At 45.7% G+C, this 22710-nt stretch overlaps 1 long non-coding RNA gene across 2 annotated transcripts; it reads left to right on the top strand.

Moving 5' to 3' along the window:
* Positions 1-1624: 1624 nt before the first annotated feature.
* On the top strand, positions 1625-21756 carry Gm31045. 2 transcript variants are annotated; one of them, XR_378820.2, is made up of 4 exons: positions 1625-1967; positions 2415-2568; positions 20268-20515; positions 21336-21756. It is a non-coding gene; the product is annotated as a predicted gene, 31045 (long non-coding RNA). The 2 variants fall into 2 exon arrangements; XR_378818.2 differs by having other exon boundaries at positions 1625-2271.
* Positions 21757-22710: the final 954 nt, after the last annotated feature.

Raw genomic sequence — 22710 nt, 5'->3', positions numbered from 1 at the left:
ACATCTTAATTTTTCTCACAGTGTTTGATGCTCTCTCCTGTTCCTCTTTATTGCCTTATTCATCTCCATGAGTACAAGGCAGGGAGCGATGTCAGGTAAACAGAGACCTAGCTACTCTCTTTGAACCTGCTGAGACCGGATGATAGAACACTAAAAGATTTCATCTCACTCAATTTTGAGACCTAGCTCCAAAGCAACAACAACAACAACAACAATAACAACAACAACAACAACAACAAATCCTTGAAGACCCAGAAAAGAGTCCTTTGAAGAGAAGGGATAGTTGGGGAATTGTGACTCTCAGGGGTTGCAAGGGTAGGGGCTAAATCTTCATACAAACATACATACATACATACACACACACATACACACACACACACTCACATGCACACACAGAGAGAGACAGAGAAGCAGAGAGACAGAGACAGAGAGAGACGCAGAGGCAGAGAGATAGAGAAGAATGGAAACACAAAGAAACCTTGGTACTCCTTTTTTTTTTTTAACTGTCTTTGTGCTGAATTTTTAGTCCCTGAAATGAATGGTTCTCTGTGGGGTGGGGTAGGGGAGAGTGTGTCAAATTGGGGCTATGCCATTTGAAAAGGTTTTCCTATATTATACTATAGCCTGGTATTTACAAACCCAAAAGGAAAAAGACTTAGTACTTTTAGGTGCTAATCTGGGCAAGTGAAACAGCGCCTGGGAGGGGTGGAGATGTTGATTCTTTATCAGCTTTCCCAGGGGTGATGGAAGAGCTCTCGGGCTTTATCTCATGTTGTTCTTTCACAATTTGGTTCAGTTTACATTTCTTTTTGGCAAGGCTCATCTTGCCAGAGAGCCTAGGGACCCGGCTGGCCTGTCAAGTATACCTAATGGATTTGGAAGCGAACTGTTTTCTGGCAAACTGGGGAGCCAGCGGGTGTGGGTCTCTGCTTCATCCCCTGACTTTGCAAAATGGCCTTTTAACATACTAACTGTAAAGGCTGGGAGAAGCCACAAAGGATGGGCCCTTGGGTTTCACGGCTTGATTTATAGGATAGGTAATAGCTCAGAGAGACTAGGAAAGGAAGAGGAAGACAAAAAGAGGAAGAGGAGGAGAGGCAGGTAGGAGGAGGGGGAGGAGAGGGAGAGGAGGAAGAGAGGAAGAAGAGGAGAGGCAGGTAGGAGGGGGGAGGAGAGGAAGAGGAGGAAGAGAGGGGAAGAGGAGGAGAAGGAGAGGAGAAAGGGGAGAAGGAAAAAAAGGAGGAGGAAAAGGGGAGGAGGGGGAAGAGGAGAGGAGAAGAAGGGGAAGATGAGGAGGATGAGAAGGTGGAGGAGGGAGAAGAAGAGACTCAAAACCAAAATAAAGCAAAAAATAACCAAACCCAAAAAAAACAAAAAACAAACAAACAAACAAAAAACCACCAAAAGAGGCAGGATTCCTTTGGAAAGGAGGGGCCAGCGGGGAGTTGCAACCTAACCCCCTGGGACTCCAGCTCAGAAGCACAGCTGGGCAGTTCAGTGAACCTGTTAGTAACATGAACTTGGTGGCTGTATTTCTCAGCTTTGGCTCATGCATTATTTACCTGGCATAAGTAAACCTGCTTCTCCTGCTGTTGCTGGGGAAACCACTTTGATTTATCGGGTTCTCTTATAGTTGCCAATGAAAATGCTCCACAGTGGAAAGGGAGGGGACAGGGCGATCCCAGGTCCCAGGGGCTCAGGGTTTGCAGCGGTAAAGGGGAGTCCCTGCTTCCCCTGGGGATAACTCCCTAGGAAAAGTCTAGATTTCAGCACTGGGAGCCCCGAGGTTGTATTTCCTGCTTGGTGGGAATGTCACTCCTGCTAGCTGCCTCTGCCCAGATCCCAAGGAGAGAGGTCAGCCTTCTCTGAGGCTCTGTGCAGGCCACAGCAACTGTGCAGAGATAGGCATCAGTCTGCACCGGGTCAGGAGAGAAGGGAGTCAAGTTTCCCCAGGGGCCGTTTCCCAGGTGAGTCAGGCCTGGGGAAGTAGTTTCATGAGCACAGGTAGAGTGGTCCTCTCTGCTCCAAACTCCTCTATAGCTCCTGTTCAGGGAGCGCCCTTTTGGATTGCACAGCCATGGGGGCTTAGGAAGGGATTGAGACTGTGAGCTTAAATCTCAGTGGTTTTATTAATAATGTGCTCAAGGGCATGTTATATAATCTCTCTGACCCTCTCCTCCCCACCAATGGAGGGTGGAGACCAGGGCCTGCCTTTTGGGGAAACGGTGTTCATTGAACCCAGTCTGCTCATTGCAAGGCCTGCGATTCAGGGTAAGGACTCAGCAAGTTTGCTTGACAAGATTCTGACGTCACCCACCACAAGGCGCTTTCTCTTTATTGCTATTGATTTTTCTTTTCCTCCCTTTGTTCTATTTATGGCTTCTTGGCCCTTCCCAATTGCATTATTCCTTTAGAAGTGGACTGGAGGTGGAGGCCTTAGCCTGTTCTGTGTCCAGCCAGCCCGTGCCATGCCGCTCTTTCCGGCCAGTGACCTTGGTTCATTCTCCTGGATGAAAAGCACCTGTGGGAGCCCTCCCCGTTCTTGGAAGGAAGCTGCTGTTTCTCAAAGTGAGTGTGGAGGTATCCGCCTGGGGAGACAGACTCAAGACCTGTCAAGAATATGTTTACAGGGGGCTTGTGCACTTGCAAAGCATTTAAACAACGGCCCATCAATTGGAGAACTTTGATATTTTTGTAAACCATAAGGAGACGCTTTAAAGAGGGATTTCCCAGCTGGGCCTGGTGCTTGCCCCTGGCTGAGGAAAGAGGATAGCAGGTTCAAAGCTTGCCTGGACAACTTAACAAAACCCTATTTCAAGATATAAGAAGCCAAAGGGCTGGAGCTGAAGCCCGGAGGTAGAGTACTTGTCTAGTGTGAGGCCCCAGTCAATCCTCTTTCTACTAGAAGCACAGATGCAGGCGAACCTCCCAAATGTCTCAGGTACCACGTTCTAGATTTTCTTTTGTCCTTCCTCCTTGGGCGACCATGCTTATAATCAAGCTTATATTTAAATCTGTTTTAACAACTGTTGAGATTAGTGTGTAAGTATTCTGGTCTTTTAAACATTTCTGCTCTTCAAGTAGGTGTTAAATGTCCCCCAAGTGACTTACTTTAGCTCCACTTAAGCCAGTTAGTTCACTTGCGCTCAAGGCCTCTGGCATTCTTGTTCTCTGTTTCTGAGATGGCTTCGGGGCCGTACCACCCCCTGCATCATCTGCCTCCATCTAGAACCTGTTCCTAGAGGGCGGATGTTTCCACCTGATTTCTTCCCAACTAAATAATAAAGGAAAGAGAACACAGATTGTGTCACAAAGTTGAGATTCTTCAGAGAGGTAGGATGAGTGAATTCCTTCCTGAGAAAGAGAGATCCACTCAAAGAGGCTTGGGGCAGTGGGGTGGGGTGGGAGGGTGGTTTCTAGGCTGGTAGCTCTCTGTCCTGGGGCTTCTGCCAGAGACAAGATCCTGATGTCACTGATATTTCTATTAAGTTCTTAGGAAGTGCTGAGGAAGGTATTTCGTAGCACCCACTGACGTCAGCATAGAGGACATCAAAGGCATTGGTGGGTGTGGGGTGGACGGGACTACTAGAGGCTTCGAGGCCATACAAGGAAGGCTGGAGAGTGTAGCTCAGTGGTAGAGTGCACATGTAAGGTGGTGGTGATGGAGAGCAGGTGTGGGGGGGAGTGCAGAGGCTTCTGGATGAAGGATAAAGCAAAAGCCAGGAAGGAGCTGCAATGGGCCAGTGAGGCCGTGGGAGAGTGTGCGTATACTCACGGGCAGGCGGGCGTTTGAAGTGGGGTCGTGAGCTTAACCTTTTGCTATTGCCATTTCGTTCTATCTGATTCCTTCCAGAGTCAGCACCCTGTAGGCTCCTTTGTGGGTGCTTTGTTTGATTCGGGGTCTCACTCTTGTAGCCTTCGTTTGCTCATAGACCAGGCTGACATCCATCTCACAGAGATCCTTCGGTCGTTCTCTGCCTCCAGAATGCTGGGATTAAAGGCATGTGCCACCACACACACAGGGTCTGGACCCTTGAGTTTCATGGCTGATCTCAAATTTCTAGACTCAAGCCCTCTTCCTGTCTCAGCTTCCAGAGTGCTAGGACTCTAGGAGCCTCTGCAGTCACCCATCTTTGCTTGGTGACCACAGCTTCTTCCGTGGAGTAAGAGCTGTCTGAAATTCATTACACACCAGCTCCGTACCGAGTGATTTTATAAATCCTATTCCTCCTACTGGTCCCTAAGATGGGAGCTGTTACAGCCTTGTTATCCTAATAAGAAAGTAGAGCAAAGTTGTCAGTTGTCACACGTGTCCAGAATGACAGAAGCAGAACTCTGGTCTTCCACCCCACCCACATTCTGTTGCTTCTCAGCACTGTAGGTGCGGGGACAACCTGAGGTTGCATGACTGTTATTTGTTTATTTGGTTGTTTTATTTGCCTTTTTTTTTTTTTTAACAACGTCAGTGCTGGAGATAACAGCTGGAGCCTTGAGATCTAACACTGAACCTTACCCCAGGTCCTTGGTTGCTATCTAAACAGTGAGGCAGGTTCAACCTAGATCTCTTCAAGTAGGTGTTAAATGTCCCTCAAGTGACTTACTTTAGCTCCACTTAAGCCAGTTAGTTCACTTGCGCTCAAGGCCTCTGGCATTCTTGTTCTCTGTTTCTGAGATGGTTTCTCACAGACCTGTGCTGATAATTGAAACAAACCTTAAATGAATGTCTTTCCTGAGCCTGGAATTGAACTAGGTGCACAAGGATGCTAACTCAGGGGCAGGCCCCACCTAGCAGGTGTAAGGGCGCGGTTGGTGTCCTGCAAAGATAAGGGCAGATAGTTTTGTTCTCCGGATGAGCCTTCTGTCTGAAACCTTGCTCCCTCCAGGACAGCGCTGGGGCAGCAGCTGGGTTCCTGGGCCTCAAGGTGCCAACAAGGCCAGTTGTTCCACAAAGCTGCCCAGCTACAGAGAGCTATGGTCTTCCCCCAGGGAGCGAAAGCTGATACTGTAAACACTTAGGGCTTTATCTTTGATCTGCTGGGTCATCAGAACAGTTCTCCTGCCCAGGTAGAGTTCCCAGAGGGAGGCCTGACCTCAACCTTTGGGAAATGTTGCCTGCTGAACAGATGGTACAGAGGCTGGGAAGGGGCTGGGAGGAGCCCAACCTGGATCCCAGCCACTGAATTTCCCGATAAGAAAGAAAGAAAGAAAGAAAGAAAGAAAGAAAGAAAGGAAGGAAGGAAGGAAGGAAGGAAGGAAGGAAGGAAGAAAGAATCTTGTGGGTGATTGTAATTTAATTTGTTTTTGTTTTCGAGACAGGGTCTCTGTATAGTCCTGCCTGTTCTGGAACTTTCTTCCTAGGCCAGGCTGGCCTCAAACTCAGAGATCTGCCTGCCTCTGCCTCCCTGAGTGCTGGCCTTAAAGGTATGCACCACCATGACTGGCTTCATTTCTAAATTCTTGATGCAGATCTAGATGTGATAGAAACGGAAAGGGTGTGGGCTATGGTGATTTGAGGGAGCCACAGACGTCTTAGTGGCTTTGGGTGAGATGCAAGGCAGAGCAGATGATTCCCAGTGTCTGCAGGCTGGAAAACAGCAGCAGTGCTCAGAATGGCGCCTTGCTTTTCCAATAGTCGAACAACATCTACAGCCAAATTTACATCTCCCAAGTCAAACAGTGGAAGGGGGTTGGGTTTCTGTATGTCAGAGTGGCAGCTCTATGTAAATCTAAAGATGACACACCCCTTCCTCAAGTAAAATTTGTCATATTTAGTACATCAGGGTGTTACCTCCCTTTTACTTTAATTTTTTAAAGTTTTGGGGTTTTGTTTTGTTTTTTTGATGTGTGTGAATGTTTTGCCTGCAAACACGTCTGTGCACCACATGCATGTTTAGCATCTGCGGAGGTTAGAAGAGGGCACTGGACTCTCTGGAACTCCACTGTGGCCAGTGGTAAGCCACCACATGGGTGCTGGGAATCTAACCCAGGTCCTCTGTAAGAGCAAGTGCTGAAACCACGAAGCCATCTTTCAGTGCCCCTCTACCCCAATCTACCTTGTGGTATAGCCTTGGCTCTGCCCGGCACAGAGCTTTCCTAAGCTCTAGGGCAGTGGCTCTGGCTGAGGGCACATCTGTGTTTATACTTTTGCTTTATCTGGTTCCCTGTGTGTCCTGGTTCCCCGTGGCCAGGATACAGAAGACCCTGGCAGTGTACACACCAGGGTCAAAGTAGGGAGGAGAAGGAAACAGGTCTCTGAGAATGGAGTGGGCAATTAGAAGCTTTAAGCCCAGAGAGGCCTGGCATGTGGCTGAGATGGTGTGGTGGTAGGTACCCTGGAGAGTTTGTCCGTGGTAAGTATGTATGTGTGTGCTTCTGAGTGTGTGCATGCTCTGGTGTATGGCTCTGTCTTCTAGCAGAACTCTTATGTAGCTTCAAGTCTTAAGCTGGGGCTTCTCCCACTCTCTCCCCTCAGGTCTGTGATGTAAACAGTGTCTCCAACCAGACCCTGTACAGCGCTCTGTCTAAACAGTGGCATACGATGCTCCCTGAATTTAAAGAACACACAAAGGGTAGTGGAAAGATGGCTCAGCAGTTAAAAGCACTGACTGCTCTTTCAGAAGTCCTGGGTTCAATTTCCAGCACTCACATGGTGACTCACAACCATCTGTAACTCCAGTTCCAGGAAATCTAACTCTCTCTTCCCACCTCTGTGGGTACTAGGCATCCCACCTACACAGACATACATGGCAGACAAAACACCCAGGCACATAATATGATAGAATAAAATAAATAAGTTTAAAGAATGTCAAAACTCCCCTTTTCTTCTCTGTCTTTCTTTAGTACCCATGATCAAACCAGTTCCTCACGTGTGCAAGGCTGGTATGCAAGGTGCAACCACTAAACTGTATCTCCAACCTTCTGAATTTTTCCAATTATGAAAATTATAAAATTTACATGCACACATACACAAGAGGCTTTGTTTCTTTTGTATAAGCGTTTTAATAAAATATACATATATCATATGTTGTACTACTTCACTTTAGGTAGTAGAGAGCAATCCCAGGGCTTTGCACATAGTATGCAAGTACTCTCCCAGGGATGTCTTCCCAGTTATATATAGGGCTGAAGATATATACCTTTAAAAAAGTGATTGTTTTTAATTAAAAAAATTATTTCTTTTTATGGGGATGGGTATTTAGCCGGCATGCATGTCTGTGTACCACACATGTGCTTAGAACCCATGGAGGCCATAAAAGTATGTCAGGTCCCCTGGAACTTGAGTTACAGATGGTTGCAAGCTGCCTAGTAGGTGCTGGAACCAAACCTGAGTCCTCTGGAAGAGCTGTCAGGGCTCTCTCATTTACTATACCATCTCTCTAGCCACTACATGGTTTATTTTATTTTAATGTTCAAGAATATCACAGACAGTGCTGATAGTCCCCTTTCTCAGGTTACTAGTCCACCAAGGAATGAAGCAGTCCTGGACACGTCCTGCCATGAGCCATGCCTTCTCTGCCACAAGGGACTGGGTCCTCTCAAACTGTGAGCCAAAATGTTTGAAGTTGTACTCCCTCCCATAAATTACTCTTTGTAGGGAACTTGGTTATAGCTGGGAGAAATGTAAGGATTGATAGTACTGAGAAGTGGCTGTTGCGGTTTTTAGACTGTCTTTGGAACTGGTTTGTGGGAGTGATAAGGAGGAGTTTGCAGCTGGAGGCTGGATAGTCTCTCTAATGTGCACTAAGTACAGCTTAATGGGCCATTGTGCTGGGAACATGGAAGACCAACTTGCCAACAGAAATTTGGAAGTGGACTTGTGAAGTTTCAGGGAACCTGAAATAAGAACTCTCAGGGATGCACTAGAGGCCATTTGTGTTATATTCTGGCAACAAAATGAAACAACTAGAGCAACAACAACAACAAAAACCCAAATGAACAAAACCTGAGAAACAAGCTACTTTCTGCTATGTGCTGTTCATTTGAATAAGGTGAATGCAAAACAAAGAGACTATGGTGGTTTGAATAAAAATGGCCCCCTTTGGGTCATATATTTGAATGTTTAGTCTTTAGGGAGTGGTACTATTTGAGAAGGACTAGGAATTTCGAGTAGGAAGTGTGTCACTGGAGGTGGGCTTTGAACTTTCTTTCTTTCTTTTTTTTTTTTTTTTTTTTTTGGTTTTTCGAGACAGGGTTTCTCTGTATAGCCCTGGCTGTACTGGAACTCACTTTGTAGACCAGGCTGGCCTCGAACTCAGAAATCTGCCTGCCTCCCAAGTGCTGGGATTAAAGGCGTGAGCCACCACGCCCGGCTGGCTTTGAACTTTCTAAAGCCCTAGCCAGGCCCAGTCTTACTCTCCTTTCCTGCTGCCTGTAGATCTGGAGTAGAACTCTCTGTTAATTCTCCAGGACTCTGTCTGCCTGCATCCTGCTATGCTCCCCATCACGATAGTGGACCAAATCTCTGACACTGTAAGCCAGCCCCAATTAAATGCTGTCTTTTATCAGAGTTGCCTTGGTCATTGTATCTCTTCACAGCAATAGACCAGTGACCAAAAGGGGGACTAACTTATCTAATGGAAGTCATCTAAGATTACATCGCACACAGCATGCCTCCCAGTTGTGGCTCACTGAGGTTACTGAAGTTTATAATAAGAACTCAAAGCAGATCAAGATGAACAACGCAGTTTGGTGAGGAAAAGTGTGGGGAAGCATCAGAGTAAACATTGATAAGGTACCTGAAATTATTAAAATAAAAAGAGAGTTTGCAGTGGGAGGATAGAAAAGTTGTGTGTGGGAAAGCCTTCATCTGTGGGAGAGCTTTAGGTCACAGCAGTACAAACCCATTTGGAAAATGTTCACAAGGACAGTGATTGGTTAAGGACCTTTGGGGCATCCTACTTGAGCTGAGCCACCCAGGGAGGTATTTCCTTCATCTTCAAGGCTCACAGAGGTTACAGCTGCAGTCCTAGACGGCCAGGCTGTCCTGGAGCTGTCCGCAGAAGTTGGCATTATCCATCTGCTGCTCATACTATAGGGATGCTAAATGCAAGAGTTACAGGTTCAGGGAGGTGTTTTGTTTTGTTTTGTTTTGTTTTGTTTTGTTTTGTTTTGTTTTTTACCAAGTTCTAGGAAGTCTGTGGCCAGGCAATGTGTACCAGGGTCACAGTTTCTGAATGGGGCGCCTGAGGGGGCTTTGTGGGTTAAGCCTAAGCTGCAAAGAGAACCCCAGGATTTTGGAGATGCTAGAAAACCTGGGATATTCACCAAGGAGAGTCTCAGATATAGAGCAGATCCAGCCCAAGAGAATGCTATCCAAAGTATTCAGAGCTTCAACATTTGGTGCTGGCTTTACTGAGTTTCAGTCTTGCTTCCATCCAATCCTCCCTTGCCATGCGCCCATCCTTTTCTTTACTCTGTGCCTTTGTAGTTGGTTTTTCAATTTTCTAGGGGCACTTTATAGTTAAGAGACTGAGTCTTGTTGCTCTCTCTGTGTGTGGTGTTTTGAATGAGAATAGATGTAAAAGGCTGCTGATGTCTGAAATACTTGGTCTGCACTTGGTGGGACTGTCTTTGAAAGGATTAGGAGGCGTGGCCTTGTTGAAGGAGGTGTGTCACTGGAGGTGGACAGGTTTCAAAAGCCAAAGCCTGTCTCTCTCTCTCTCTCTCTGTGTGTGTGTGTGTCTCTGTCTCTGACTCTCTCTGTGTGTCTCTGTCTCTGTCTCTCTCTTTCTGCCTCTAGCTTGTGAATCAGATGTAAGCTCTCAGCTACCGCTCCTGCACCATGCCTGCCTGCCCACTGCCATTCTCTCTCCATCATGAGGGTCTGGGCTTAACCTCTGAAACTGTACCCCAGCTCCAAAGTCTGAGCTTATAAAAGCTGTCTTTTATAATTTGCCTTGGGCACGGTGTCTCTTCCTCAGCATTAGTCAAGTAGCTGGGACAGAGGTTGGTGCCACAGACTGGGGTGTTGCTGTGACATATAACCCAACAAAGGGATCAGATCTCAAAGAGAGAGACAGGACAGGAGGTCTTGGCTCCACCACTTTGGGGGCAGGATGCCGTATCTTTAGGCTGTGGAACTGGCTCTGAGTTGACGCTTGGTGCACACACTCCTTAGACACGTCAACTTCATTTTTATTCTACCCAGTGTTTCCAACAATATCCTCAGTAACTTAATTGTCTTTTTTCCTTTTGTTCAGAATGTAACACAGAACCCCACATTACATATAATTGTCATTATCTCTTCACTGTCAGGATTTTTAATTTTTTTTTTTTTGTGGTGTTGCCTTGAGCATACTCGACAAGCACTCTACTGCTGAGCCACACTCCAGCCCTCTTTACTCCGAGTTAGGCTGAATGCTTCCTAACTCTGCTTTGTGTCTTGCACGCCCTTGACTCTATTTTGTTTCATAAGAGTAGCTCAAATGAGACCTTGGCATTTTAAAGTAGTCTAGGCCAACTATTAGGAGAGGTTTCCTCAGTTTGGTCTTTCTTTTTCTTTTTCTTTTTCTTTTTCTTTTTCTTTTTCTTTTTCTTTTTCTTTTTCTTTTTCTTTTTCTTTTTCTTCTTGTTTGTTTTGTTTTCATTTTTTCGAGAAAGGGTTTCTCTGTGTAGCCCTGGCTGTCCTGGAACTCACTTTGTAGACCAGGCTGGCCTCGAACTCAGAAATCTGCCTGCCTCTGCCTCCTGAGTGCTGGAGTTTGGCCTTTTCAGGATGTTTTATGATGGTTAGGTTCACATTATATTTATAAATATTCCTCTTTTCTCATCAGAGCTTTGTACAATAGATATATAAAATTATTTGCTGAACATGGTGGTACATGATTTTAATATCAGCAGAGACATGGCATAAAGAGAATATTTAGGCTGGGCAGTGGTGGCACACGCCTTTAATCCCAGCACTTGGGAGGCAGAGGCAGGCGGATTTCTGAGTTTGAGGGCAGCCTGGTCTACAGAGTGAGTTCCAGGATAGCCAGGGCTACACAGAGAAACCCTGTCTCAAAAAAAAAAAAAAAAAAAGAGGGAGAGAGAATAAATATACATTATGTATATATAATTTTAATTGTATGAATTTATGGGGTACAGTGTGTACATTATAATGTATAAGATATAACGATAAAACAATACTTACTATTTATATCTCCTTAAACTATTTTTTATTAAAAAAAATTGTTTTTGACATGGCTTCACTATGTAGACCAGGCTGGCCTCAAACACATAGAGATCTGTTTGCCTCTGTCTGATGTATGCTGAGATTAAAGGTGTGTACAAACACATCCTGTCTAGTATTTAAAGTTTTATTAACCTGTAATAATTGTAATATTTTTGAAGCAGGTAAGATAGTTCACATATCAGGATAAATTTTGTGCTTATTTTATGTTGGAAGTTTTTGAACCTCTCTTCCCTATTTTCTTAAATTTAAATTTATTTATTTTATGTGTATTGGCATTCTGCTTGCATGCATGTCTGTGTGAGGGCATCATACATTGGAGTTACAGATAGTTGTGAGCTGCTATGTGGAAGCTGGGATTTAAACCTAGGTCCTCTGGAAGAACAGTGCTCTTAACCACTGAACCATCTCTCCAGCCTTGCTTCTTTTCTAGATGTTCATAAAATACCCTGTTGTGCTTAAAATGCTAGAATCTAGACACAATTTAAGACTGATAGTTTTCCAACATCATTGTTTATTTACCAGTTGACATTTTATCACAAGGAAGAATTTTTCCCTTGCGGTGGTATTTTGAAAGAGAACAGCTCCCATAGGCTCATGTATTTAAGTACTCCCCCCCCCCCCTTGGTGGAACTGTTTGGGAAGGATTAGGAGGTGTGGCCTTGTTGGAGGAGGTGTATCACTGGAGGTGGGCTTTGAGGTTTCAAAAGCCTGTGCCATTCCCAGTTAGCTTTCTCTGCCTCTAGCTTGTGGATCATAGTATCTGCTCTCAGATACTGCTCTAGTACCATGCCTACCTATTGCCATGCTCACTATTGTAATGGTCACAGATTCCACCTCTCTTTTTAGTTTATTTTTGTTTCTTTGAGACAGGGTTTCTCTGTGCTGCTCCAGCTGACCTGGAACTCACTCTGTAGCCCAGGCTGGTCTCAAACTCAGAGATGCATCTGCCTCTGTCCCCTGAAATATGAGATTAAAGGCATGTGCCACCATGCCTGGCATGGTAACTTATCATAGCAATATAAAAAGTACCCGTCTTAGGGTTTTAGTGCTGTGAGCAGACACCATGACCAAGGCAACTCTTATAAGGACAACATTTAATTGGGGCTGGCTTACAGGTTCAGAGGTTCAGTCCATTATCATCAAGGCAAGAGCTGGCAGCATCTGGGCAGGCATAGTGCAGGAGGAGCTGAGAGTTCTACATCTTCATCTGAAGGCTGCTCATGGAAGACTGACTTCCAGGCAGCTAGGGGTAGGGTCTTAAAGCCTGCTCCTAGAGTGACACATCTATACAAACAAGGCCACACCTTCAAATAGTGCCACACCCTGAGCCAAGCATGTATAAACCATCACAGTATCTACGGCAAAAGTTGGTACCAGGGACTGGGACATTGCTGTTTTTGGGAAGAATGTGAAAGGCTTTGGGAGTTTGGATTAGAAAAATAGTTGAGCTCTGTAGTCAGGGCTTAATGGGCCATCCAATGGAGTTGGGAAGACAGCAGCACTGAGAGCAATGTGGACAGTGGAGGCCAAGCTCAAAAGGATTCAGAGTAGAGCAATGTTATCAACTGGGTAGAGACCACTCTTGTGTTATTTTGGCAATATTTTGGCATTTGTCCTAACAATTTGTCTGAAGCTAAATTGAAATATATTTTAATAATTTTCTTTGTTGAAGAGACGTCAAGAAAGCCCAATCAGTATGCATAGGGTCTATATAAGCTCAAGCTAGAAGACGGGTCCTAGCATTGAGAAGGGGAAGCCGACTCTAGCTCCCATTCCTAAGCAAAAAAAAAAAAAAAAAAAAAAAAAAAAGGTTTCCAATTTACATACAGTTATTTTATTTTATTTTTTAATCTTTTTGGTTTTTGGTTTTTCCAGACAGGGTTTCTTTGTGCAGCCCTAGCCATCCTGGGACTCACTCTGTTGACCAGGCTGGCCTCGAACTCAAAAATCTGCCTGCCTCTGCCTCCCAAGTGCTGGGACTAAAGGTGTGTGGTCCCAGCAGTCATATTGGTCTTTTGTTTGTATATTAGTGGTTTCTTATTTTATGTGTTTATGGGGTTTTGTTTTTTGTGAATGTGTGTCTTGTCTTTCCTTTCCTTTCCTTTCCTTTCCTTTCCTTTCCTTTCCTTTCCTTTCCTTTCCTTTCCTTTCCTTTCCTTTCCTTTCCTTTCCTTTCCTTTCCTTCCCTTCCCTTCCCTTCCCTTCCCTTTCCTTTCCTTTTCTTTCTTTCTTCTTTGGTTTTTTGAGACAGGGTTTCTCTGTGTAGCTCTTGCTGTCTTGGAACTCACTCTTTAGACCAGGCTGACCTCGAACTCAGAAATCCACCTGCCTCTGCCTACCAAGTGCTGGGATTAAAAGCATGTGCCATCATGCCCGGCATGTGCCATCATGCCCGGCATGTTTTTTCTTTTCAAATTCTGGTTTATTTGCCTTGTTTGCCTGTTTGTTTCCTAAGGAAAGAGAGAGAGAGAGAGAGAGAGGGAGAGAGAGAGAGAGAGAGAGAAGGGGCATGGAGTTGGGTGGGAAGCTGGGCAGAGCTAGGAGGAATTGGGGGAGGAGAAACCGATCAGAATATATTTTATGGGCAAAATGATTTTTTTTTTCTTTTTTTTTCTTTTACTCAAGAGAGGGCTTCTTTGTGTAGCCATGGCTGTCCCGGTATTCACTCTGTAGGCCATGTTGGCCTCACACTTGAAGATCCACCGTCTCTACCTCTTGAAGGTATGTGCCACAGTGCCCAGTAGGAAAAACAAATATTTTCAATAAATAAAATCTTTTAAAAGTTGTCCTCTGACCTCCACATGTGTGCTTCTGTGGCACATGTGTTCATTCCTGTGCTCAAAGACAAAATAAATGAATGGAAATAATTTTTTAAAAAACCCAAGAAGAAAAGTGATGAGACACCCTGATAATAACTCTGTCACATGGTTATTAGTACTGACTCATACTCACGTCAGAGGTATCTGAGCTGGTCAGTCAGCCAGCTCTGCTGCTATCATGTACTCTGGGGACAGCGCACCACCAGCAACCCCCATCACCAAGGCTAGCCCTACCCTGCTGCCCAGGTGAGGTGCAGGGGCTGCAGCTGATGTGGAGCAGAACCAGCTCTCCTGCTCTCATGACCTCACGGACAGCTTTCCTGCCTGCAGTAGATGGCAAGAAGAGAGGGTGGGGGAGGGCATCTCTTCCCCACCCATGCTGCTGTGTGATAGACAAGTTGCAGGCCCAGCTCTCCCATGCTCACACCCCCTAGGGCTGGCTCACCCCTGTCTACACTGCCATAGCCTTTACTTCTTAAATTGTTACAGAGTTGCTGGGCAGTGGTGGCATACGCCTTTAATCCCAGCACTTGGGAGGCAGAGGCAGGCAGATTTCTGAGTTCGAGGCCAGCCTGGTCTACAAAGTGAGTTCCAGGACAGCCAGGGCTACACAGAGAAACCTTGCCTCGAAAAACCAAAAAAAAAAAAAAAAAAAAAAAAGAAAAAGAAAAAATTGTTATACAGAGTTGGCTACTAGATGTGGCATTGCTCTTTAGTCTATTATTTATTTGACTCTTCACCTATTTGTGGATGAGAATTTATTTATTCAACCAACCTTTTTTTTTTTTTTTTTTTTTTTTTTTTTAATGTTGTTGTTGTGGTACCCAGGTAATAGACTCTTGGTCCATAGTTCTTCCCAAGACTTTTCCAAGTCAGGCATGGTTGTGTACACATTTAATCTCAGCATCTGGGAGGTAGAGGAAGGCAAACCTTTGTGACTTCTCGAGGCCAGTCTGGTCTACATAGTGAGTTCCAGGATAGTCAGGACTACACAGAAAGACCCTGTCTCAAAAAAACCAACCGGGCTGGTGAGATGGCTCAGTGGGTAAGAGCACCCGACTGCTCTTCCGAAGGTCAGGAGTTCAAATCCCAGCAACCACATGGTGGCTCACAACCATCTGTAAGGAGATCTGACTCTCTCTTCTGGAGTGTCTGAAGACAGCTACAGTGTACTTACATATAATAAATAAATAAATCTTTAAAAAAAAAAAAAAAAAAAACAACCAAACAAACAACCAAACAACCAACACTTTGCAAGTTGCCCATCACGGCCTTCCTGTCATCACAGGACTTTGGTCACTGGTACCTTCTCACAGCTTATACAGGGATGAGAAACAGATGCTTCCCCCAGTGTTCATTGCCAGGATTCCCAGAGACTTCTTGTGCATCTCCCTTGAACCCTTGCCTTTAGCAATGGGGGAAAAGGTTCCTAGAATTATCCAAAACTTCTATCACTGTGGCACGATTTCCAAAGGACTCCTGGTTGCTACCCAATGGCAGACATGATTTGTTTCTCATAGTGTACAGTGACTTGGTGGGTCTCTGTATTTCTTCGTGACCCTATGATAGGTCTGTCATCTATTTAGCATCCTTCCTTTCTTCCTTTGGTACTTTCCCTCCAATTTTGGAAGAGATGGTCACCCTCCATGTCTAGTTCATGTTCTAAAGTTTGAACGTTGCGTTTCCCCCAGGGCCCATGTGCAGGTTTGGTCCCCAGGTGGAATCTTTGAGAGGTGGGAGGGAGGCTGCCACTGAAGAAGATTTTGGAGCCCCTAGCCCATTCAGTTCCCTTGGCTCTCTAACCGATGGCTATGAACCCTTGTGTTCCACAACCACAGCTTCTTATTGCTCTCTGGCACTGCCCTATCCCCCAAGATGCTAAACTTGGAATGGAACCACCAAAATGAGGCAAAATAAAACAAAACAAAAAAACCCAAAAACAAAAAACAAAAACAAAGAATCTTTCTTCCTTACTAGGTAATCTCCCCAGGTATTTTGTAGAGATATGGAAAGCTGACTAATGTAGCATGTGATCTGGAAGAGACTGGCCCAACCCAACCACAGAAATCAGAGATAATTCAGAAATAGGCACATGATCCAAGCATGAGACTCAGACTAGTGTTGAAACTTTTGGGAAGAGAGTTCTGCTGGGCTGAAGGTATAGATGTTTAGTTCTGTACAGACCATGTGTGGGACAGATCCCTGTAACCTTAGCACCAGAGAGGTGAAAATAAAAAATAAAATAAAAATCTTAAAAAGTGCATCTCCCCTCCCCTTTACACTGGAGTAGCTAGATGCAAGGAAGCATACTACATGGGCTTTCTGGCATGGTTTGCTGCCCAGCTCAGTGATCCTGCTGGAAAGAGGGAAGTCAAGACAGAGGGAACACTGAGTCAGACTGAGTCTTGGCTGACATGAGTTTAGCCTTAATCTCATTAAGCCAGAATCCATCTGCTCCTGGACATTTTTTAGTTTCAAGAGCTAAATAAGTCACTTTTCTTTTTGCTGGTTTGAGTCAGGCTTCAGTCACTTACAGTGAAGGATCATGATTAAACCTTTCTCCTTTCAGTCTCCGTCCCCACTTCCCAGAGCCTCAGATCCTCAAGGATTAGATAAAGTACCAAGCCAGGAGGAACACAGCAGCCAGCCTTGCCAGCCTCATAGCTAATCATGTAAGGAGACTACAACATGCCTACTGCTCTGGCTGCTGAGAGCCATGGCTGTTTAATCTCTGAGTTTTAGCTAGTCTACTAAGGATGGCTTGGTCTCATTCAGGTTTGTTATGTTGTTTTGTGTGTGTGTGTGTGTGTGTGTGTGTATGCACATGTATGTACTTGGTGTATGTATGTGTGCATGTGTGTATTGCATATGTGTGCATGTGTGTATGTATGTGTACATGCACAGGTATGTATGTGCCTTCTTGCACATGTGTATACACATGTGTGCATATATGTATTTGCATGCACATGTGTATATACATGTGTGAAGTTGTATGTTTTTCTTCTTAGCTTGTACGGTAGTTGTAAGACTCAGATAGGATTAGAGTAGGCATTTACTACCCTTTACAGTTCGTCCCAGTGTCTTCTCTCCCCTCTCTGACTCAGTGTGTGACTTAAGGGTCTGAGTATCTTTGAACTTTCAGCATCCTGGATACATAACAGGGTGAGGACACAGTTGCCAGAAACTTGCCTTTCTTTTAATTGATTTCATCTGTGTAAGTGAGACATCTCACTCACTGAATAATTTTTTGTCACATGTTTATGCAAATCACGATTTGTCTTTGAGCTGACAGCCCCAGTCCTTGCTTTGTTCCGGATGTTGCAGCAGAGGCCAAATGTGCCATGTTCTCTCTTGTGATGGCTGCCAGTTCTCCAAATGTCATAACAGACATTTCACAAGGGAGCCAGTGCCTGTGTTGAGGGCAGCCAGGAAGCATCTATGAGCTTGGTTTTTGTTTTCGTCCTCTTTCTTTTTGTGATACATTTTAACTTTATTGAATTTGTAAAAAAACATTCTTATCAGTCAACATAGATGACTAAAAAATTGTTTTTTTTTTTCTAGTCCAATTCTACTTTTTTTGCAGTGAGCAGTAACTAAATTCATGTATTTCCACCCACACTTTCCCGTGGACATGTTTTTCCAGATTTTAAAATATAGGCTACCCCTTTTAATTTTTTTAATACAAAATACTATTATATTTTATATTGATTTTTTTTGAGAGAGAGAGTGAGTCTCATTATGTAGCCCAGCTCAGCTGGGAACTCACAAAAATCTGTCTGCCTCTGCCTTCTGAGTGCTGGGAATAAAGGTGTATGCCACCATACCCAGGGCTTAAATTTTCTTTTAAAGCTAGTAATTACCATTTTGGGGGTCACTATTTATAGATACTGTCTTCGATTTGTGGGCATACCATGATATTTCTCTAATTAATTAATAAGTTTTCCAGGTAGCTTATAGCTTTTTAAAAATACTTATTGTATATAACCCCCAAATAAACAAGTTTGTAAATATATTTGTTTATGTTCAAGGAAACCTTTGGTGGCTCTACTCTGTTCATGTGCTATACCCAAGGGACTCTTCCGATGTCAACATCTCTTGTATCAATAGTCTGCCAGCTACACGTGACATCTTCCTGACCCCTCTCTATGGCATGTTTTTTTTTTTGGTTTTGTTTTGTTTTGTTTTTTGTTTTTAACCAGAGTTCTCTTGAATATGGGATTGACTGAGATATAAGAGGAGCCCAGCTCCAGACCAGTTCTGACAGCGATGTCCTTCCCTTTCTCTTTTCTCCTGATGCCCAGAGCATCTTAGTAGATTCCATCATCAATGACAAAATGTTATTGGAGTGTAGGGCCTTTGAAGTCTCTAGATAAATGAGATAATAAACCTCTGCTCCCCAGGGATACAGAGAAAGGTATGAGACTACTGAATGGTCTCAGCAGTGCTGTAGACATAGTACCTGCTTAGTTAATATGGAATAGGAACAATTAACCCATTGCCAGAAGCCCCTCTTTGAAGTTTGGGTCAACTCTGAGCCATATGGGAATCAGTGGATGTGACAATTAAAACTCATACCCAACCTCAGACCTGATCTTCAGAGTTAATAGGTTTGGGGCTGGTGAGATGGCTCAACAGGTAAGAGCACCTGATTGCTCTTCTGAAGGTCCTGAGTTCAAATTCCGGCAACCACATGGTGGCTCACAACCATCTGTAACGAGATCTGACTCCCTCTTCTGGTGTGTCTGAAGACAGCTACAGTGTACTTACATATAATAAAAACATAAATAAATCTTTTAAAAAAAGAGTTAATAGGTTCAAGCTCTTCACCCTCACTTAGCCATTTTTCTTGAACTGCTAAAGTCAACCCCCTATTTTATCCATTCCTTTTCGTGGAAACTGAGCCGTGAGGACAACGTGGCCACCAAGCTGATGGCTAAGGGAAGGAAAACATCAGCAATCCCGTGAAGGTGACACTTCTGTGGTGTCCCAGAAGCAAATTCTGAATCATGTAGGTCAGGGCTGCCAAAAGGCCTGGCTGGTGCAGGGAGAGACTTCTGATCTGGGTGGGGCAAGAAGGGGAGGGGGGAGGTGGGGCAGGGAGGAGGGAAAGGAGTCAAGGAGTCAAGTGAATCTAGGTCTAGGGCTGTCTGGTACAGTGCTTGCTGCCTTCTAGGTTATTTAACCATTCCAGCCATTAAGACAAGCCCCTTTTGCACGGGGCTGCTCTGAGTGCATTTTAGTTGAAAGATGCAACGTCATCTCATTCCTTCTGGGAAAGGAGAAAGGACCCACTGTATACTCAGACACCGATCGAGGATGCCGTGCCAGCCTCAGTTGCACCTCGCTGTCCTAGGCCGCAGCGGTGGTGTTTGGCTATGGTCCCCTCTGCAAAATGCAAGGGGGTCCGGGTTGACGGATTTCAGAAGTCCTCTCCTCCCGCTGCCTGAAGAATTCCGCGCTGCTGCTCCACAGGGGGTGGGGGAGGGGAAGTGTTCCGCAGGAAGAAGGGACAGATGGCTCCCGCTGGACTGTGTTCAGAAATGTGGTGTGTGATATACAGCGTGAATGAAGTGTGGTGCCCTTTAAACACAGCCTCCCCCCTGCGCTCCACTCTGCCTGGCTCCCTGATTCTCATTCACAGTACACCATCACTCTCCCACGGGCAAACCTCAGATACTTTTGCGCTGGAGCATACACATACACCAGCAGACTCTGACACACACTCGGTGACTCACCGCTGAGCCATCAGTACACACAGAGGGTGACTCAGCAGGGACCCTCATAGGCAGGCTCACACTCAACTGCAGTTGATGTGCACAGAGGGCCTCTGCAGCAGCGGTAGGCAATCCCACCTCCCACTGGGGTCCTTGGTTGAGAGTCTCTCGGAGGCCTGCAAATGATTTGCATTCTTGGCTCCTTGGAACTGCCTGTTCTTTGTCTTGTGTTTATGGCTCAACCGTTTCCCTACCTTGTTCCCCCCACTGGCTGGTTTGGGAGCTCAGCAAGCAATCCAACAGTCCCTGGCCAGCCAAAGAGGCTTTTGTTTCTAAGAAACTTCTTAGCTCTTCATGAGTTCTTTCCCCACAGGGTCTCATCCCTCCCTGGCCTGGATACCTCTGGCCCAGCTTCCCAGGGTCCATGATTGGCAAGTCTCCACTATTCATGCCCTTTGAGTGGTACCTTTCACAAGATGAGGGGGACCGAGGGTGGGCCACACATGTTGAGGGTGGATAACTGGATGGAAGATGGTCTCTGAGGGCCCCCTCTCTTCCTAGTAGTCCAGACAGATGCTTCTTGGACACTGTCTTGGTACTGAGCAAGACCAGCTCTCTCTTCCTGACGATCAGAGAAGCGACGGTATTATATGTCTCCGTATGATGGACAGCCTTATGGGCCTCAGCTCCCACATGGACCTACCGCAGAGTGAGCGATATAGGCTCAAAGAACAGCAGGCAGAAGATGGGACTCCAAGCAACCAGGTATCTTGGCTGGCACATGGCTTCTGTTGTGGTTCAATCTGAAGGTGAGAAAGTCCTGATGCTGCCTCGGACCTGCTTTTCGCCTCTCTCACGGGATGTCACAAATAAAAGATGGGAGCAGAGAAGATCGAGGGAGGGAATAGTCAGTTGTGGTCAGGTGCTTCAAGCTTTGTCTATTTCTCCAATCCCCACACCCCCAACTCCCCACCACCCCCAGTGTGCCTCTCTTCAGTACTGGAGCATATGACATACTAGCTAGGTGAGTGCTGTTGTATACCACTGAGTCCCATTCTTAGCTCATCTCAACCTAATAGCCCTGTAGCCCCACTAACATTACCCACTTGAGCCTGGTCCCTTTGGCTATCCAATGCCCACAGACCCCTCTCTGTCCTTTCAGAAGATGTGGTTACAGGAGCAGATAAAACCTGTATTGTGACCAGGCCTTGGGACACAAAGTGGTACCCAAGAAACAGTAGGGAAAGATGCCAAAGACATGTGCTGCCTTCGGTTGGGAAGTGGGAGGGGTTTGCTCTAGGTCCTCCCTGACTACAGCAACAGAGTCCTAGATGAGTCCCTTCTCCAGACTGCATAGCACTAGGCTGAGTGCTGTCCTGGGAGCAGGAGTGGGCTATCTACTCAGGAATCCTGGCTAGGTGATGCTCCATGGGACTCTCCTCTTCTCTGATACCTTCCCCATGATTTATGCCTAGAAACACAGGCATGCACATACTAGCTGCTTTGAGCTCAGGATTGAAATGCCTTTCAGCTCTAAAATTTTGAGCTTGGTAGGCTTTGGCCACTTTTTTTCCTTCCTTCTACTTGTTGGAGAACATTATCTTCAATGAACTTTGGTTCCCACTGCAGAGTTGGAATGGAGAAGGAGCCATCCACCCTCAGCGGGACCCTTTCTTTGGGGGACCTCCAGTCAAAGCTTCCCTGCAACTGTGTCGGCTGCTGACTTGGGTTCAAGGCTGAGTATTGCCTGGCAGGCTCGGCAAGCCTCACCCTGCTTCCATCAACACCCTGGGGCTCCCAGCCCCTCGAGTGGAGAAGCTTCGTGTCTGCAGGACGTTGGAAGACGAGGCTGATCCTGATGGATTGTGTTGAGCTCTCAGTGGATGTGTGAAGGAGTTTATCCACAAGTCCCTCTTGCTGTGAGCTCTTTTTACAGACACGCTACAGTAACGAGCAGAACTACTCTATTTAAATATGCATGGATGTGGAAGAAGGCCAATTCCTTGCTCAGACATACCAGCCCTGGCCAAGATCCAGAACTGCAAGATCGTTTTTTTTTTTTTTTTTTTTTTTTTTTTTCTGCTGTTGGTTTTTGCAGCGCTAGGGACGGAACCTAGGCAGGGTTGTCCCTAACCCTTGGGAGGTGTGAGCTGCACCTCTGCTCCAGATAAACTTGACATATGGAAGTTTAACACAATGTTTAATTCGGTTGTATGCTAATTTATTGTCTACTACAATGCTGCTTTAATTAATTGTCATAAAACCCTTATGAGGTGTGTGTGTGTGTGTGTGTGTGTGTGTGTGTGTGTGTGTTTCAAGACAAGAGTTTCTCCATGTAACCCTGGCTAGCCTGGAACTTGCTCTGTCAACCGGGCTGGCCTCAAACTCAGAGAACCACCTGCCTCTGCCTCTTAAGTGCTGGGATTAAAGGCGTGCGCTGCCATTGTCTGGCACTCTTAACCTGTGTTGCACCCGAGGATCCCGAAGAACAAGGCCAGATGGTACACCTGAGATGACACAGTACCTCACCCAGAGGCAAGTGTGCAACCCTAAAACACAGCCCCAGCATGCCATGGGTGGTTATGCTTGGCCTGTACTCAGTGTGGGCACTCTGGTAAGTGCTGGCAAAGACCTTTTTCCTCCAGTCGTCCCTATCCTCCCAGAGTAGCAGGAAGTGGTGACCTTATGCTATAGAGCCATGAACTGGGCCACAGCCCTAAATGACACCTTTGCCCCTGGCCTAGGTCTTCCACTGACAGGTGGTCTTTGTCCCCACCCCAGGTCAGTCTCTTACTGGTTTGCTTCAGGGACAGTGTCCACTGGAGTCAGAGACTAGGCCTCGCTCCCCCTCACTGCCTGACAAGCTCTCTAGGGGTCCCACAGAGCCATTGTTCTTCAACCTCGGCTCTTGGGCCTCTTTTGGCAAGGCCTTAGTGGCTTCTTATTTACCCATTAACAATTAAGCTCTAGGCATTTACCATATAAACACAGAAAACATCGGCAT

The sequence above is a fragment of the Mus musculus genome, chromosome 8 (assembly GCF_000001635.26).
Source record: "Mus musculus strain C57BL/6J chromosome 8, GRCm38.p6 C57BL/6J".
NCBI lineage: Eukaryota > Metazoa > Chordata > Mammalia > Rodentia > Muridae > Mus > Mus musculus.
The sequence above is the reverse complement of the archived record's forward strand: the minus strand, read 5'-3'. Positions and strand labels throughout refer to the sequence as shown.